The sequence below is a fragment of the Protopterus annectens genome, chromosome 1.part1 (genome assembly GCF_019279795.1).
Source record: "Protopterus annectens isolate FY-2018-M chromosome 1.part1, PAN1.0, whole genome shotgun sequence".
NCBI lineage: Eukaryota > Metazoa > Chordata > Ceratodontiformes > Protopteridae > Protopterus > Protopterus annectens.
The window spans coordinates 1,670,393,889-1,670,410,746 of record NC_056726.1 but is presented as its reverse complement, the minus strand read 5'-3'; positions in this window follow the sequence as shown (position 1 = coordinate 1,670,410,746).

Sequence of the window (16,858 nt, the reverse complement as noted above, 5' to 3'; positions counted from 1 at the left end):
GCTGCCCTTGCTACAGGAGCAATATCCAAGTCAGCTCATTCGGGAAATGTTTCTTCTTTTTTGCCTTATCAGAGGAAATTCACATCGCAGACGAGAGGGCGGTCCAACAGCAGTGGCCCACGGAAAAGAAAATACTCAGGAGAGAGGTTTGCACAAAACAGAAGGACAAGACATTGACTAGTTTGGTATTTAACTTTTCTGATTTTATGTTGGACGATTCACATGTTAGCCTGTTGAATAGAGGGCTTAATTTTATTCCTGCCAGTTCGGCAACACTTAGTGAAACCCTCATATATTTGAGACTTTTTTGTCGTCAAGTCTCTTTAAAGTTGTTCTTTTCTGATACAGCTGATGTAACAGCTATCAGCTCACAACTGTTTCAGTATAAGTGCAGCAGTTCTTTTACACCAACAATGCCTTCTCAGATTGAATGTTTCCTCAAATTATGTGACTGTGATTTTTATGGTCTCTTTTCTAACACTTGTAAGAAAGGAAGATTTTACAATTTAACACAGCAAGAATCTAAGTCCCTTCATGATCTTATGTATAACTATACTGTAACTATAAAACCTGCAGACAAGGGAGGGGGGTAGTACTATTGAATACATCAGACTATGAGACAAATATGCTAACCATGCTTTCTGATCATGCTACCTATAAGGAGATTGATCGAAGTGAAATAAGTAGTATCATACATAATGTACTAGATACTTTGTATGACCTATTAATGTGTCGTCAGATTAGTTCAGAAATCTTTGAGTATTTTTCAATAAAACATCCAGTAATACCTATTATTAAGGGATTACCCAAGATACACAAAGATACCCTTCCCATACCCATGAGACCCATTGTCTCAGGAGATAAATGGATAACTTCCAACATTTCCATCTTTCTTGAACATCTGCTGAGACATGTTGTTAATCAGTTTTCCTCCATTTTGAAAGACACTTACCATCTACTAGAAAGCCTAAGTACTTTAACACTAGATGTTGCTGAACATGAATATCTGCTTATCACACTAGATGTAAGAAATCTATTTACATCTATACCAAATGATGTAGGTATACAATCAGTTCGAGAACTATTACTTAATGAGACATCTTTTAGCAATGACAGGATAATCTTGATATGGCAATTACTTGAACTGATACTTCATAATAATGTTTTTCTATTTGGAGATAGATGTTTTTTGCAACAGTGGGGGATTGCCATGGGCACCCCCTGCGCCAATACTTATGCAAATCTGGTGTTTTTTTGGTGGGAGAAAGCCTATTTGTTTAGAAATGAAATGTTTAAGTTTGTTAAACTTTACAAACGGTTTGTGGATGATATCCTTATCATTTGGGAGGGTCCTCAACAGTTATTTGATCAGTTTTTGATATATCTAGAAACGACTACTTCCTTCCTTAGATTTACGAAGGATGTTTCACCTACTGAAATACATTTTTAGATGTGTCCCTAAGGTTAACAGAATGTGGCTCTATTGTTTCCTCTTTGTATAGGAAACCAGTATGGAAAAATATAATTCTTAAGTTTGACAGCATGCATCCCAGACATACCTTTTATGGTATTGTCAAAAGCTAATTCGTGAGAATCTTGAGACTTTGTAAAGAGCATGAATCCTTATTGCTAGAGGCTGACTTTATGGAATCCCTATTTATAAATAGAGGCTATGAGCCCACTATGGTGAGGAACATTAGAAGAAATGTTTTGGGTATTATAGATTCTTCGAGCATGGAGAATGGTACTACATCTGGTGAGTTCAGTGAACACAATAGACATAGAGGCAGATATAATTCATATAATGTAAATAACACAGTTAAATATATTATTAAATATACTAGTGATATCAAGAAAATACAAGAAGTGATTTATAGAAATTGGAATGTCCTTGTTATGGACACTCAGACTAAACAATTAGTAGGCAGTAAACCCAGATTTCTATATAAGAATAGTAAGAACCTTAAACAAATTTTATGTAATGACCACATTAATTTGATTTCTTCTGTCATTTCCACGTCATTGGCCTATGGCACCTTTGCTTGCAACCAGTGTAGTAGATGTAGCTATATTACTATCACTCAAGTTTACAAGCATCCCACCATTGACTTCATCTTTACTCCTAAGTTTCATGCAACCTGTAATACGCGTAATCTCATTTATCTTGCCAATTGTGTGGCCTGTCAAGCCTTTTATGTGGGGTTGACCAAAAGGAGATTACAGGACAGAATTTATAATCACCTTTACGACATTCGTAAAAGTAATGAGGCTAATGCATTAGCGAAACATACGTTAGAATATCCTTCTCATACCTTTCGTTTCAGAGTTTTACAGGTGGTAGGGCAAAATCAAAGGGGTGGCGATTCTGACAATGAATTGGCTTTAATTGAATTGAAGTGGATTTTAAGACTTAGTGCACATTTACCCCCAGGTTTAAACAATCATGTATCCATTAAACCAGTTCTTGATAGCAAGAGTTTTTAACATGATTCATATAAGTACAGTTTTATATATTGTTCAAGTAGATACTTAATTTTTCATATATATTTTTTAGTTATTAATTTAGTCTTTACTAGTTGTATATACATTCACCCATGAATTCACATATTAGTGCTGCTATAACCATTTGATTGTAAAAATATTAGCACTATTTTATGACTTGATATGAAAGATATTGTGAAAATTGCCGAGTATATATTGAGACATCAGTACATTGAAAATATGAATTGAGTAACATGTACTTTCTACAACTTGCGCTGCATATAGGTTATGTGGTACATCATGATATATATATAACCAGTTTTCTGGCTGTGACGTTTATAGTAATGTATATGTTTATTTAAATTTGTGTGTTTGATAATCTATATATATTGTTGTTATTTATTTATATATTCTATTAACTGACAGTGCTACTTATTAAGGCAGTGTGTCTATATATAGTAATGGATTTTAGCTGTCTACATCATTAATTTTTAATTGCTAGTTAAAACGTTGATTGAAGTATTTTTCCCGCGCATTTGCATATTTAAGAACTGTGTATTTTGTTTAATGTTATCTGATGAAGCGTAGGATACACTACGCAAAAGTGCTCATCCATTTTTTATATGTTGTGAATTATTAAACCTGTCTTGGATTTTACTTGGTGTTCGAGAATTCTTCATTGAGTGTCATCGTGGCTAGATCTTCCGTTACTGTTTTCTGCATTTTCTGTAAAATGTAATGGAATGGGCCATGTATTTTGAAGAAATGTGAGATAAAAAAAAAATGGCAGATGTGCCTATAGCTGAGCTACAGTCTAACAAGTTGAGGATATCTGCTTGTAGGTGAACAGTGTTTTAACAGGTGTAAAATGAGTGCCCGTAGGTGAGCAGTGTTACAACTGGTGTAAAATGAGTGCCCGTAGGTGAGCAGTGGTTTAATAGGTGTAAAATGAGTGACCGGGGTTGAGCAGCATTTTAACATGCTGAAACTGTGTGCCTGTAGCTGAGTTGAGCGTAATATGCGTGCTGACAGCCAAACCACGCGTAAACCAGCGTGATCCATTTGCGCGGAGCTGCACACCGCACCAACAAGCTAACCGACGGGCAACGTTGAGCAAGCTGTATCAAAACTGCCTTTATACAGACACACCTCCTAGCCTGTGTAGACAGTCATAACCAGGTTCGAACCCAGGATACCATACACCATAGTCAAAGTACTGAACCACTAAGCCATGACAGTTGCACGTAGAAATGCAGTAATAGCATATATATAGGAATGAATAGAAAGAGGAGCATGACAAAGCAGGTTTGTAAAGCTGATACAATTCCAAAATGGCCAATCACAGATAAGTGCGGGAAAAACAGCATATATAAGCCCCATAGGCAGGAATACACAGCATAACCAATTGTGGAACCGACTTGCAGCCAGGATGTCAGGTGTAGGAGAGGGTAGTTGCTTCCGAGCACAAAGGTGGGGTGTTGAGGAGTCCAAATATATGGTTTGGCTCCTCGTCCATAATCATGAGGCCCAACTCATGCAGGGCCAGGTCCTGTGGGGAGCATATAGGGCTGAGGCATGGGACCGGTTGGCACATGATCTCACCTGTGCCACGGGAATACCAAGGACTGGTGAGCAGGTCCATCACCCCCATGCGGACCTGAAGAGACGGAAGCAGGACCAACTGAACCGTTGGATCCAGGAGGCCCGGCAAATGCCCAACGCCCCACTACTGAGTAAGTTACATGTAATTATTTATGTAAGAAATTAACCTAGCTGATATTATGGAGATGTGTATTCCAATATTACTTCATTTATATTACAGCTGCAGGTGTCCGTTCTGCGAACAGTCGAGCCTATTGCGATAGGCTGGTGCAGTTGCGCCACCAGGCAAGGTCAGTAATTCTCTCCCTGTAACTGTAAATAAATATATAAGTATGACAGTTAGCAAAAGAGTGCAGTGTAGTCACTAATTAATAAAATTTGCAAGTAACAGTGTAAGAGAGTTTGCAAGTATTGCTTGATTACAAAAGTGTGATGCAGCCTGTAGTCCAAACATAAAAATGAAACAAGTCTGAAATAAAGATGTCCCACCTGTAATATAATAGTACATAACCTGCAGCAGGCTGAAAAGTACAGCTGCAGAAGCTGAGTAAAACACGTGTGAAATATATCCCTGTTGAAATTCTGAAACATGACATAAGTGAGACTGTTGGAAAGGATTGTTATAACTAAAGGTAAAACATGTCAATTAAGTACCATCCTGAATTGTAAAAATAAAACAAGTGAGAGAGGTGAGAAAGAGGTATGAATCCACCAATAAAGTAGTAATAACTCCTGAATAAAATATACTGCAGTCAGTACAGGATGAAATGAATGTGACAGGCAGAACCAAACAGCAACATGTGTTGAAAAAAGTACTGAAGCTGGAATGTGTGTCCCAAAATCTGGATATGTTGCTCTCAGTCTGCAATATGCAGATAGTATGGTTGTCTGAAATACCAAACATCCACAGTTGTCTATAGCTATATAAAGCAAATGTAGCAGGATGATGTAGCTGAACAGAGCCAGATATGAATGTGTATGAATAAATATGAAATGTATATTGATGTAGCAGTAACATTCCTATCACCAACCTGAAGTAGTTATCACATAGGAAACTGTAGGCATACCTGTAGTGTGTATATATCTGCAGCTAGTATAAATGTACAGCATATGAATAGGCATTTGAAGTTGTTAATTAAATATTTATTCACCCTTCCCTATAACCACAAATAATCCATTCCACGTGAAATGCGTATGTGCATTCACAATTAACATCCCTGGACATTTGTCCTGTTGGTTCATACATATTTGCATGTACGTTGATGCATCTGCCCTATTCATACATCCAAACCTGATGGCCTGTTGCCATCAATCAACCCTGCATGTTGTTGGATTGTGTATTGCTGTTCAAATTATGCATGTGTTATGCTTGCTGTTCAATGGCTTGAATTTATGGGTGTTTGGTTAATGGGAATACTAATGCATGCTGTTACAGCTAATTGTGAATGGTATTGTACGTTACTAACCCAAACTGTCATAACATAATGTAAAACATAGGACGACAGGGAAGGCGGGTTCCAGTGGACCCACCTCTCCCACCTCAGCTGGCGAGTGTACCTGACAGTAGTGCCCAGGCCGGACCCTCCTCCGGTGGCCCTGTGCCACCTGTGGGTGGAAGCGTTGCAGGGGATGGGGCTCATCCCCACTCTGCAAGCGTGGCCAGAGGAGAACATCACTCACCCTCCGTAGTTTCCGGACTGTGGTGCGCAGGGAGATTTGGCACGCTGTGCTTGGGCCACTACACCAGCTTGAGGCACAGGTGGCACAACTCACGGGCGTGCCTGCTGCCCGGCCTACACAGCCCCCAGCACAGCCCCGTCCTGGGCAGTGAAGGCACAGTGGCAACTGCCCATGGGTGGGGATCTCAGTTCCACTGTTGCCATCTGTGGGCTCATGGGCTCGAGATATACAAACATCCGTCCCCGTCAATTGTGTAACCCCCCCACTTGTGTCATACACCATCCTTGTATGCGTCTTGTTTGTCTTGTCTGTTAACCTCCCCTACCTACCTTCCAAGCTATACCAACTTCCTGTACCAGACATACCACTCTCACCTGAAAAAAAAAAAAAAGTGACCTCAGCGCAAACCAGTGCTAACCTGCTTACAACTGCTTAAAAATGCCTAAGTCACTCTGAATGACAAGGCCTGTAGTTTTCTCAGCAGCAAAATAAAATACCTCCCTCAGTCTCAAACCCAGGACCTTGGAAACACTAGTCTGCATGACTTACCACTAAGCCATGAGTGCTATACAAGAACAATGTGCTGAAAGAAATATATCATAAAATAGTAGGAATTAATGTAAAGGGAATATAGCAAGTCTAGTACACAAAGCATGTCATGTATATTTACTGTCAAATCTAGTGGATTTTTAAAATAGTACTGTGTGCTGAGAAACAGTCATGTTAGTTGGTAGCTACTAGGTAATAATGTCACAGTAGCATCTGGCAAGCCACACACATACTCAGAGCAGGATAAACACCGCCATAGTTGAATAGTTAAGAGTTCAGACATAGCAACTGTGACTGAGTTACAGGGATGTCCCTGATGTGAAAACAAATGTCAACTGTGCCCCGCTGACACCCTGTCAAATGTACTAACAGTAGGCAGAAAGGTGTAACTACACATGCAATGGTAACTATGACTGACTGAAGGTATGCACCACCTGCACGGCACAAATGGTGTACTAATACATATGCTTGAAATAACCCACAGTCACAACTGCAGAGTATCAGAATATGTCACTGGAGTAACTCACTGCTATGTACCATTCCATGAGGCTGATAAAAGATGCACAGGAGAGTATCTGAGGCCTGCTCAGCAGCATTATCAAGTACCCCTGTAAGTGTCAAGGCCCACACCATGGCCAGACCATACTGCATGCATTAACACCCTACCACAACAAACACATAGGGAATTGCTGGCCAAACAGATTTAGCAAGCATTACAAGCTGTGAATGTAAATGGAAAATAGGAAAGCCATAGCAACACATTACAGGAAAGACACCTAACAGGCATACAAGGAGTGAATGTAAAGGCCAAATATTGAAGCCATAGCAACAGATTGCAAGAGCCACTGCTATATACCAGTTACACCACAATCCCCACAGGAAAGCACACACACCCATATACACAGTATTACTACTCGTAGGTGTCAGTTTACATACACACAGAGAACAGGACACTGGAGGAAGGAATACCCAGCTTACAGAACAACATGCATTGCAGTGTCTACAATACAGCCTGAAATATGAGAGACATACCAACCCTTACACTCACAGAACAGTGTCCACAGCAAACCAGCATGGTCCCCACCCTGATAATCTGAAAGGGCTACGCCTAGCTAACAGACCTTTTTATAGCACAGGCCTGTAATCACAGTGAGAACTGCAATCACTACACAATAGGCTGCATGCAATTAGTAAATGCTGGCTAACAATTGGTGCAGAGGCCATCACATGGACATGTGCAGATACCTACAAAAGCATCCTGTACTCCCAGTCCACACATGCAATACTGTCATTGCACCTGCTGGAGGTAGAGAGAGAGAGGGAGAGAGAGAGAGAGAGAAAACAAAAAGAAAAAAAGAAAAAAAAGAAAGAAAGAAAGAAAGAAAGAAAGAAAGAAAGAAAGAAAGAAAGAAAGAAAGAAAGAAAGAGAACGCAAAAAAAAACCTGAAACAACAAAGCAAAGAGGCTGACAGCAGGCCAAGCAACTGCAAGCCTACACAAACAGCTGCAACAAACACAGGTAATGTAAAGTACTACTATAATACTCTACATACTGTGAACCCTCCAGATGTGTTATTGGTTTGTATCTATGTATATGAGGATGTGCATAGGGACGGGGACATACTGAAACTGTCACTGAAGGCTCCACATACATATGTATGTGACAGTAGCTATGTGCACATAGCAATGTAGGTTGTAGTGCAATGTACAAGTAGGTTGTACAGTAATGGGTGTTCAGCAGTACGTTACTGTGTGTATACATATGTGGAACTAAAAAGGAGTATATATATATATATATATATATATATATATATATATATATATATATATATATATATATAACATGTGTATACATATGTATATCAAGATATGTATATATATATATATATATATATATATATATATATATATATATATATATAATATGCATATGTGTATACATAGATGGAGAGGGATGTAGAAATACATAGACAGATATAGTTTCACAGTGGCATAGTTTAGTACTTGGCTATCTACAGGCAGTGTATAGAATAGATTTAGAAACTTGCACCTCTGTATAGTAGTGACACAGTGAAGACCCCCCTACATAATAGCATTAGTTTACTGTGCCTCTGTCTAGTAGTGACACAGAGAAGACCCCTGCTGTAAACCTATGATCTCCCATCCACTTGTCAAGAATGCACATGAAGAGTGTCAGTGAGGGTCTCTACCTAACATGAACTGGGATCCTGTTCCACAGTAAGGGAAGCCTCTTAGTGATGGATCTGTCCCTACAGTATGTCCTATTCATATGTGTGCTGAGGTTTAAATCCATAGCTGTCATGCTTCTGATGGATTTGGATTGTATGAGGTGGAACATGTCCATCACTACCAGTTTGGACATGGCCTACTACATCAGGCACAGATCAGCCCTACGTAGGCAGTATGCTATGGAATAGAGCATGAGTTACGTTTGTCTGTCAGCATATGACAGTTGTTGCAGACCCTTGATCCTCCTGGTGATGTACTCATGGGGTCCCCCTAGCTGTTGCAAGTGCCAGGTGAGGTACATACCAAATAGGGCATAGTACACAGTCATGGGCCTGAAAAGGGAGGAGTATAGGGGTACAATGTCCCCTTTTGATGTGGATGTGAATCCTTTCATGATAAGGTGGGCAAGGTAGGAAGTCCATCCAACCACTTTGGCAATGTGGGTGTCAAATGAGAGGTCAGCATTGCACAGTGTCACCAGGTCTCCGATTACTTTGTCTGTACTCGGTGGGTTGTTGTCTATGTGATAATATATAGGTACCTTGTCCGTCCAAAAAGGTATGAGTATACATTACGTGGCATGCAGTGTCAGGCCATGACTCCAGCACCAGTTGTTGGTGTCCGTGAGGCCTGTCAGTAGGATGTATGTGTCAGCAGGTGTATCGCCTATGGCGCCTAGTATGCAGTCATCTTTGAACATTGTCAGCCACTACCCTCCCATGTCTGCTTCCACATCTGAGAATGATATGCCGAACATGAGCAGTCCCAGGACAGAGCCCTGTGGGACACCACATGTGACTGGCTCTGAGTCTGACATGGCACCAGTGAGGTTGACTATAGGGTTTCTATCGGTTAGCTGGTTTGCAACCCATCATGTGACATATGGATTTACATGTCAGCTGCTGATCATGTCTATGATGGCAGAGTGCGGTATTGTGTCGAATGCTGTAGGCAAGTCCAGGTAGGCTGTATGGACCGCTGTGCCCTCAGCAATGGCTGTAGTGACTGATTTGAAAAGGTCAACCAGGTTCATAAGGCAGGATCTGCCCTCTACAAAGCCAAACCATGTGGGATCAAGTGTCTAAGTCCCCAATGTCTCTGTGTATGGGTACCATAATGATCCTTTCCATAGTGTTGCAGACCAGGCTGGTTAAGCCTATGGGGCGGTAGTTACCAGGGTCTGTAGAGGTGCCTCTTGTGTGGAGTGGGACTACTGTTGCTGTATGCCAATGTCCAGGTACATATACTGTAGTAAGGCTATGGCTGAATAGCATGTAATGTGCATGTGTAGCTCCTCTTGCATTTCACGTAGCATGCAACCTGCAATACCGTTGGGTCCCACTGATGCTGTGTCTACAGCTCCACTGAGGGTGGTTCCCAGCTGGACATCTGAGATGACAGGGAGGTTACAGTCAGCTGGGATAAGTAATTCCACATGTGTGGGTGAGGGAGGGGAGAAACCTGCACTGAACCTGTCTGCCAGACTGTTGGCATTATCTGTGTGTTCAGTGTAGCGTATGTCACTGTGAACTAACTGTAAACACAACTGAGGGTTCCCACCCAGGTGTGTAACATATCAGAGGAAGGCCTTGTGGTTATCTGTAGTGACCATAGCGATGTCCCTCTCATTGTTGGCCTTGCATGTTTGTACGACAAAACTTATCTTTCTACTACTGCTAATGAGAGATGCCGTAGCTCTTTGGAAGTATGCTCTGCCGTGCAGTAGCTACCTTCTGTTGTTATACAATTTGTTCATTCCTGGTGTCCACCAGACAGGACGCCTGCCCTTGGTGGAGAGGGTCATGGTTTCATTTGTGATTGCATGATCCATGCATTCTTGGAGATGTCTGTAGAAGCATATGTGAAGGTGTCTGCATTGTGGGAAATGGATTACACTGGCCCAGTGGGCATGAAGGATACCAACTCAGCTATAAGACATGTAAAGTCAGCATGTGAGAGGTTTCCCACTGTAGTCTTTTGTGTTGTGGGGGAGGTGGGATATGTATATCCAGGGGGATTAGTCCGTGGTCAGATGTGACTAGTGAGGGGTATACTTCCAGTGTGTAGCACATTGTCCCCATGTTTGTGATGATCAGGTCTAGTATATTATCTCCTGTTATGGGAGAGGTGACTAGCTGTTCCATTGCATTTGACATAGTGAATTCCGGGAACCTTTGGGCTAGGGTGTTTGGGGTAGAATAATGCACCCAGTGTATGTTAGGGTAGTCGCAGTATCCCAATATGATGGTGTGTGGTGGGACATTCATATCCTCCAATGTCTACAGGAAGGCTGACTGTGGTCCCTGAGATTGGGAGGGTGGTCTGTAACATGCTACCAGTTGTATCGCAGGTTTGCCTACTGTTATCTGCACCTGGATGGTCTGTGATGCTTCATGTGTTGCCACTAACCTGGAGGTGTGTGTGTACTCCATGAATATGGACACACCCCCTCCCTTTTTGTCTTGTGCCGAGTCCTGGGGCCAAAACGCATGATACAAGGTATAGCCTGGTACCGCTGGTGTTCTCTCAGCAGCCTTGAACCAGGTTCTCACTTACTGCACAGACATCAAGATTGGTAGAATATGTACGTACATATATATGTAATACACACATACATATATAGATATCTGTAGAGACTTATACACATACAGATAGATCTGACTGACAACAGATATGTCTGTACATGACTATCTCTCACTCTCTGTCCCACCCCCTCACACTCACACTCACCCTGTGACTCTCTCTCACTCACTCCCCCTCTCTCCCCACATCTATATGTATATATCTACATCTATATATACATATTATATATACATATATACAAACAGATATATATCCATATACAGATATAAATATATCAATATATATATATATATATATATATATATATATATATATATATATATATATATATATATATATATATATACATATATATACATATATAGACTGTGTGAGGCACATGTGTGCAGATGTCTTGCTACAGGTGCCTGGTGTCACAGGCATGGAGTGAACACCAGTGTGGATACTGGAGTACCATACCCCATTCAAAAACACTGACACCAGTAACCACCACATATGTACATGCCTGCTCACCACTGCATGTGTCAAGGGGGGAACAGGGTCAACAAGTGTACAATAGGCTCCACATCGATATACACAGTGGCACACTAGTCCTGTAATACCTGTACATGGAATGTGTCAGCAGACATGATGTGTCAGCTATGGACATGTAGGTCACTGTAGCCCTCCACACCCCACAATGTCCTACACGGTATGTACCTCCCATGACAGCTACAGATATGGTGAAGGACACAGACATATGCAAGTAACTGTGTCAATGTACTCAAACACCACAGAGTGCACACAGACTACCTACATAGAGGTTACCACTGCTGGATATACATTGTTCCGTCACACCCATGAAAGTTGTCTACCAACCATTGTAACACCTCCAACATCCACAACACAAATTACCTATGTCTGTCGTCCTTGTCACTGCAGTATATAGCATATGGTGGAGGTACGGGACCCTACCCACAGATATGACATACCCTGTAGTAGACCACACAGAACTAAGAAGCAAGGCTCCCCATGAGTAGATGTCAGACATACCCCTGCTGAATGTTATGCTGATAGGTAATATGCCATATGAGTCACCCTGTTTAACTGTTTGTAAGAAGCAGGTATGATCATAACACATGTGTCACAAGGGGCAGGGTAGCATAACAGTATGCTGCTGTAGGCCCAGAGCCAAAAGCACACTACCTACCTAGGACACAATGCACACCCATGAACACATTGCAAACGGAATATGTGAGGTGGAATGAGTGTGCTAGTGACTGGGTGCATGTTGTGTACTGGTGTGATTGCTCACCATGACTGTCTGTCATGGTAGTGTGTGTCCTTGGTGTGAGGTCAGGGACAGGTGTGTAGGGTATTGCGATCAACACATACTACATTGCCATATGTTGTGCTGTGTTACCCTGTGTGTCACTGTGGTGTAGGTAGGGTTATGGCAAGTAAGAGTAGTGTGCATTACCAGTGAAATATGTAACATGCATTGTGTGCAGTACATGGATTGATAATGTTCCCCATACAGTACCTTGATTCAAACCCCCAGTGTGAGGTTGTGTATTGTACCTGAAACAGTGTGTTGACTGCTGCAGTATACTAGTCTGTTGTATGGAGTGTGCCAGGTACTGTTGCACAGTTGTCGGATGGGCACTGATATCTGGTCATGTACATGTGTATCCCCCAATAGACAGACAGATGCTATATATGGTGCCTAAGTTATATCACTGCAGTCAAGTATTATGTGTATCATGTGTGCTATACTCTGCTGACAGATATTGCTGACATATTTCCCTTCGCCTTTTCAGGGCCATGGTTCACCAGTGGAACCCAGTCTACTCCGCTGCAGAGGGGGAGGAGATATACCAGAGCCTGGTGCGGGATTTCGCTGTACTCTTTTCCCACACCAGCCAGAACCAGCAGGAGAGGGCTGCACTGTGGCAAGACCTGGTCCATCGGGTAAATGACATAGGCACACATAACCGGTCATATGAGCAGGTATGCCATCACTGCAGTGATTTAATTAGAAATATCCATCAGCGTGCATCGGATATCCACAGGCAGCAGCTTGCCACAGGTGGTGAGGTGGCTAGACATCCTCCCTCACCAGACTGGAGGGACTACTCCTGAGTGTTGTGGCTCCAGCACAGCAGCAACAACAACAGCATACATGTGTAATGATGGAGGCTGGAGCCACACAGCAGCAGGACACAGAGCGTGCAGGTAACATGCCATGTGTATAGTTGACCAATCTGTACACTATTAGGTTATGCATGTGTGGGGTGTGTCCTCGATTTGTAGCTGGAATCTTGGTAATTATTGTGCATTAGTGATAACCTCATTATCTACAGTACACCTGTGGAAGCTAACTGTTGCACTGCTGAACTGTATCATGCCCACAGTATTAATGGCACAGTTGTGCCCACTGACGATAAATGTCTCTTTTCCACAGGTCCCTCTGGTGTAACAGCAAAGCAGCCTATCCATGCTGGTGAGTGTGTAATACCATTACCTTCACTACTCTGTATACTAATAGTAATAATAGGCTGAAGCAGTAGTGCTATGTGTTTGATTGCAGGTGTGTTTGTGTCTGTGGGTTGATATCTCATATACTGAGGAGTGTGCGTGTGTGCATGTGTGCATGTGCCCATGTGTGCATGTGTGCATATGTGCATGTGTGCATGTGCCCATATGTGCATGTGTGCATGTGTGCATGTGCCCATGTGTGCATGTGTGCATGTGTGCATGTGCCCATGTGTGCATGTGCGTATGTGCGCATGTGTGCATCAGTGGTGGCATTGTGTACACATTGTAAACTGTGTTTCCTGTCTTACTCCCACAGGTTCTGGTGCTGCTCTGGTGTCGTGCAGCAGGGAAACTGAATCAGCTGCTGTGGATAGTGATAATGATGATACCTGTGTAATGGCACAGGTAGGCGTGCCAGGGTCCGTCATTGGTCAGCCAATTGACACTACACAGCTGTCGACCCCATCAATGCGCACAGTCATCCTGTCAATACATCCTTTGTCACCAATGTCCCTAGGTAATGGACAGGATACAGTGGGCATTGACCAGGGTAATGTGGTACCGGTGGCACATGCGTCCCCACACTGCAGCCATGACCAGGGCCCTGTCACAGAACCACACAGACAGATGTCCATGGGTTCTTGTGGGAGCATCCATGGGCGTACTGCCCCTGTCAGACGTGCCCACAGATGTCTTTCAATCCCAGCTATGTTTCAAGACTGTAATGCAGGCACAGTCACGTATGGAACGGTACACCAGACAGGGTCTGAGGGAGCTGAGAGCATGTCGCACAGCCATGAGTGACAGTATGCGTGATGTTGCGGCTGCCATCCACAACTTCACCGAGGTCATTGACAGACATTGGGGGGACACATTAGATCTGTTCCACAACTATATGTCCATGAGCCAGGGCAATGGTGGACGGTTGAGGAATCGACGTGGCTGTATGCCAGCAACAGCAGCAGCTGGCAGCCGTTGCGGATGACAACAGGGCCACGGCCGCTCACATAGTGCCAGCAGCAGCCCCAGCAATGCTGGGTCTGTGCTGTCATCGGACCACCCCAGGAGACCATGTGCACATGGTGCTGGACAGTCCCGACAGGGACCTGTCTCCAGTCAACAAACGCTTCTGATGACAGTACCCAGTCTGGCTTGGTACCTGATATGGTCCGTAGCACCCCTGCCAGGCACAGGTACCATGTCCGTGGCCACAGACACTGATCTGTATGACCTGGCAGGTACAGTCTGTGGCTGTCCACAAACACCTGTATATGGCAGCCATGAGGTGGGACTGTGTGCATTCATACACACATGCAAAGTGATATCACCTAGGGCTACCGCATACACGCACACACTGCATCAACATTGCCCCATCTTGTACTGCTATCCCTCACCAACACACACACTCAGACATGTCAAGTGGTTGTATCAGTGGCAGACTCAGGCATACCAGGTACACACCCTGTGCATATGATGAAACTGTGCCACCTCCTGCAATCTGTAAAATCGGTGCAGGAACAGGTTAACATGGTGCTGATGCACAGGGTGACTACATAGACGTATTGTAATAGTATGATGTTGACAACAATACAGTGTAATTATAGTATTGTGGGTATATACCATCATGCCTGATGCAGTTACAGTATGAATGTCATTGTATTGTTTTGTACACCCATAGTAATTACCACAGTGTTCTGTCTGCACATCTTTGCATACTGGTGGTGAAGCTGTGAAGGGATGGCCACCTACATAGGTAGCACAGGGGATACAACAATGTACATATTGATACTCAATGATGGCCATGTCAACTGCGAGTTGCATGCTGTCCACACACGACTCTGCAATGTAGATGTTTCAGGGTGTTGATATCTGTGCAGTACTACACAACAGGTTCAAGGCTAACAAGAGCACACTAGCACTACAAGGTCACACCTCATACCATGCATAACAGCACCAGAACACAGAACCAACTATGACAGAAGGGAGAGTGTCCATACATGTCAAGGATACTGTGGTGCCAGAACAGGTAGCATACATCATACTAAGTCTGGAACTGCTGAGTGAGGGCTCAGTGTCTGTTATTTGACATGTGTATTATTACAGGTATGAGCACTTGGGTATCAGGCCAGTTATTCAACATTACGAAGGTACGTGGTCTATACACTTGTGGGGGGTGCGGCTGGACCCAGCCCGTCTGACCTGGGAATGTCTGGGTACTGGCTTAGAGTGCCTGCATATACGCACTGTTACATACTGGAAGTCGTACACCTTGTTTGTTGTAGCATAGTCTACATACAGGCCTGCTGACTGTAGTTTTGTTTGTATGCATGTTTGCCTGTTATGTTCCTGAAACACTGATTCCACCTGCAGTGCAGATATACAGTGCCTCTGTGGATCCCTAGTGACATCTGTGTTGCTTACTGTACTGATGTTCATGTGTCACTTGACAGAATGTCACTGTTTGTCCTGTTTGCATGTAGCTTGCCTGTAACACATTGCATATGACTTAACTCACCTTTGCTCAAGACAGCATTCATATATGCCAGCACTAACAAATCAGGAGCACTACACCCTCACATAGTCACCTTGAGTACCTTGTTCCCCATTGGCTCTATGTGTCGTTACTTAGTATGGGAGTCACAATGCTATGGTAGCATGTGCAAAGGTCACCTGTCGATCTACTCTCAGGTCCAGTTGGTGAATCTGTGAGTCATGTGGCAATGTTACAGCTGCCTCATGTACACAGACAACCCTCTACCCTTCCCATACATGTACAACACATGTGAGAGATGCAACCACATAGCCAAACTGGGGGCTAAGCTCTGTTTACGTAGCACTGGCATTCTCTGTCAGGTGGAGTGGGATACTACAGTGAATATAGTACCAGTCTCTCATAGACCTTCCACGACCACAATCCAAACACAGAAACACACAGGTACATTATTGGGCTCTCAGAATAGCATCCTGCCTGAGCAGCTGACACCTGCACAGCAGACACACAAGCAAACATTACGCTAGAGCAGAGCACATGCAACACATAGCTCACAAAGCCTGTGTGCCAAACAGTGTCAGGCCATACGGCTAGACAACACACATGCTACGGTTGTATGAGGTACCTCTATTGTCACGTACACGGTGGTCCTGCTCCCAGGCTGAACAAGGTGACGGTCACGCTGAGCTGCCCGTCGGGCACTAT